This window comes from Pinus tabuliformis, chromosome 1_2 (assembly GCF_031772625.1).
Source record: "Pinus tabuliformis cultivar Carrire ecotype Pingquan chromosome 1_2, CPIR1, whole genome shotgun sequence".
Classification (NCBI taxonomy): Eukaryota; Viridiplantae; Streptophyta; class Pinopsida; order Pinales; family Pinaceae; genus Pinus; species Pinus tabuliformis.
In genome coordinates, this window is record NC_142298.1 from 1,027,432,446 (window position 1) to 1,027,436,698 (window position 4,253).

The 4,253-nt window shown below is 34.4% G+C and overlaps 1 pseudogene; it reads left to right on the forward strand.

The window, feature by feature from the left end:
* The first annotated feature begins 1,243 nt into the window (after positions 1-1,243).
* Positions 1,244-2,614, forward strand: LOC149209629 (magnesium-protoporphyrin IX monomethyl ester [oxidative] cyclase, chloroplastic-like; annotated as a pseudogene).
* The last annotated feature ends 1,639 nt before the right edge of the window (positions 2,615-4,253 follow it).

Consider the following 4,253-nt stretch of genomic DNA (forward strand, 5'->3'; position numbering starts at 1 on the left):
GAAATGCTCAGCGAGTCTTTCAGGGATAGGCCAAAACCTACACAAACTCACCCAGTAATGAAGAGTTTAAACTTTTTATGAGATTAACCATGTCCTCCCCTTCTTTTTCTGCTGACCTGAGTAACTTGCAAGTAACCAAGAGACTCGGTGAGTCATGTTCCAGTGGTTACCTTGAAACTCTAGAAAATTAAGCCCTGTCTAATCTTTATGAATATCCAGCTCAATCTATACTCCCGATGGACATCTTTATTTCTTCTAAAACATTTTCTTGCCAAATGTGCACAAGAAGAATTGTAAGCCTTGATCATAGTGGTATGGAAGAGGGATAAAAGATGCCAGAAAAATATTAGGGAACTAGAGTTGAAAAAAGATCTTGTAATTCCCTAAAGCCAAGGGCCTTCCTCAATAACATTTATCATATTTGCAACAAATACAAATTTTAATGGAAAAAAAAATCTTAAAACGAGGTATTCAGTGAAAGAACTATTTAACAAACCCATTTATTCTTTCTCAGTTAGAAGAAAAATGCTTCATGATTTAGCAAACAAACCTGCAAATAAAATATTTCTCAGTTAGCAAGATAGTGTTCCAAGGCTTTATCTCTAGACACTTTGCATGAAGAAGCCTGAGTTTCTTATCACATATTTTGAGCCTCTCTAAGGCAATCAACAATTCTCCACCATTTACACCCTAAAATGGACCCCATCACAATAGCATTAAGCTACACTTGTGAATTCCCCTCCACTAGTTGTTGTTTATGGGAACCTTGTAATGCTTCCTTAAATCCTTTAAAGGATTACAAACACCTACCAACAACTTGCAAACTTACCAAATTGGTTGTGTCAAGTTGCAGCCAAAAGCACAAGCCACTGCATTCAACAATTTGATAGTGAATTCTCTCCTGTACACCTTACATCCAGGGGTAGAGTTTATCCTCTTGCCAACGATACTTTGAGTGACCATTAGTTTAGTAAAATTTATTAAATTCAGATATGTATACATCTTGAAAAATATAATATAATGTAGGGGTTAATACAATCAATTTTCCTCTCAAGTCAACATGGTTTGATGGCTTCTGTTACATACCTGGGTTGAAATTTTGATGCCTTTGTGCGATATGGATATGGAATTACAAGAGACAATTGCGTTTAAAATTTGGATTTGATGAATATCCATTTGTGTCCTATTATGAGATGACTTGGTGAATGGGTATGAAGGAAATTGACCTAACTCGAATGCTCATATGCAGAAAACTAACCCAGTTGTCTCTGAGATATTTTCGTTGATGTCCAAAGATGAAGCTCACCATGAAGGGTATGCTATCTCACTTTGTAGGTGTGGTTTATTAGATCAAATCCGTAGTTGTTTGCTTCAAAAATGGCTCGCATTTCACAACTCCCTACGTCTATTAGCACTGTCGTTTACTAGATTGGATATATTTTCATTTGAAACTTACATTGGATAAAGTATTTATTTGGAATATATTTTTTTGCCAATGTAATTGCATTTTATGTTGTAATCTATCTATTGACGTTCTCAACTCAATCTTTGACACATTGGGTTACAGGTTTCTGAACAAGGGTTTATCAAATTTCAATCTTGCACTTGACCTCAGTTTCATAGCTAAAGCATGCAACTATACTTTCTTCAAGCCTAAGTTCATATTCTATGCCACTTACTTATCTGAGAAGATTGGTTACTAGATATATATTACCATCTATAGGCACCTAAGAGAAAACCATGAGTATCAATTTTTTCCTATATTCAAGTACTTTGAGAACTAATGCCAGGATGAGAATAGGCAAGATGAATTTTTCCCAGCTTTATTGAAAGCACAACCACAAAATTTGAATGTGTGGAAGGCAAAGCTTTGGTCAAGGTTTTTCTATCTATCGGTGAGTTAATCTTGAATTAATCGAATGTATTCTAAAGATCTAGGCAATATGATGTCTGTTATTTTCATTCAATATTTATTGGATGCTTTACTATTTCTTATTCCGTGTGAATGATTTCTTCTGGGTACACTTGCATTCCTTTTGCAAGAATATGTGACGATTTACCTGAATGATTGCTAGAGGACAACATTTTATGGAAGCATTGGATTGAACACAAAAGAGTTCAATATGCATGTTATCACTAAGGTGGGTTAGAAGTTTCATATAGATTGCAATACTTAGAAGCCATTTTGTGTCTAAAAATGAGTTGTAGTGATTTTTTGTGTGTGATGGATTTTAGCACTGTACTTTTCTGACTGATGTAGACAAATCGAACTACAAAAAAGATTTTTCCCGCTATCTTGGATGTTGAGAATCCAGAATTCAAAAAGAAACTTGGCATGATGGTAGACATCAACCAAAAGATAATAGCAATTGGGGAAAGCCAAGCTCATGGCTTTGTAAAGAATCTCCAAAGAATTAGTCTTATAGCTTCTTTCGTGTTAGAACTAATAGTAGCTTATTTGATGCCACCCGCGGATTTCTTTTCTTTGGATTACGCTAATTTTGAGCCACAGTTTGTGTACTTGATGCATTTCATACATGCAAAATTGAACAATTGCACTATATCGTCGAGAATGGAGCTCTATGACTCTATGTATTTCTTTGTAGTTGTTTGACTTTTGAAATGTCCTACCCTTTTTCAGAAAAGCATTCATATTCTGTGAGAAGATTGTCCTTACATATGCACATGCTATATGCAATGTTGGAGTTATGCGATTTTCCTTACATATGTACATGCTATATGCAACACTGGAGTTTTACAATCTAAAGTTCTCAATAATAGAAAGTCTTTATGTCTTGCTAGTAAACAAAATATTTAAACTTAATAGGTGTTTTTATGCCATGATTTGTGCAAACGTTAATCTCTCATAGCTTGATAGAAGTGGTAGAGAAAAGATTAATCTCTCCTACCTTGAGAGAAATGGTGGTCAAGATCAACACATACAGGAAGTTTGTGGTGGAATATTATCAGAACTAATAGGGATATGCAAGAGTGCACAGTAAGAACCTTGACAACCACGCCCAGTGAAGATTGCAACATTGTTTGTAGGAAGAGAAAATTATGTTTCTTTTTTACAAACTTGTAAATTAGGATATTACACTTTAATGAATATGTTTTCCTATTATCATATATGGTTTCATATTTTAACAAGAAAATTCCCCAAGACTTCACAATTTTTTATTATTCAGTGAAAGATTTGCCAAGATCTTATAAGATTTTATAATTCAATAAAGGATTGGCCATGATTTTACAAGATAATATAATTAGGTGAGAGATTTTCCAAAAGAATTATATATACATATGATATTATTGATAAAATTGTTTTCCATTTTCCTTATATATCATGAGAATTCACCCATTTATTATACATATAAATTTAAAAAGTCATTAAAATTTTCCATGCTTTAAGTTGACTAAACTATGGTCCCTAAATAAATAAGAGTCATTAGCTTCAAAATTGCCTAAAGGAAGTACATATTGTAGCAGACAAATACATATACAGATAGATTTATCTATATTTTCGGGAGACACTCTCTTATGATTTACATCACAGGCATATTATTAGTCCCTGTCATCTGGAAATGGCATAGGACTATAGTAATCAGCTTTTATTCATTAAGCATTAGTTGGTCTTCTTTTTTTGAAAATTTATTATAACCAACCTTTTCCTGTTCATTATTTACCTTGTCATTGAAGGTGATGGTATTATTTGGCCTCTTCCCAAGGCAGAAGAGGCTGGACTATAGGTTATTCTGATTTTAACCTGTTCATTTTTTTAAATGTTTTGGAATATCGAACTAATGTTAACATTAGTTTGAGTTGCAGTTCATGTTGTTGCAGTGGAGTGGCAGCTTCATGTTGTTGAAGTGGAGCGGCAACTTCAGGTACACGTGGGTGCATACAGATTACAGGTGGATTACAGGTGGATGGATGCATGGAAATAACTTCACTCTGAGGGCTTTGAGTCTCAATCGATTGCTTGGATCTGCTTTAACTTTGTGGATCTGCTTCAGAGAGATCTATGGATCTACTTCAAGCTCTCTATGGATCTACTTGAAGCTCTCTATTTGGCTTTGGAATTGGATCTTTGGCAAAAGAAGTCGAAGCATATCTGAGCCTGCACAGAAGTTCACAGATCTGATCATTTGAAGCTCACAGATCTCAGCTTTTTAGGAGTTGCACAAAAGTTCATAGATCTGATCATTTGATCATTTGAAGCTCACAGATCTGAGCATTTGAGGAGTTGCACAAAA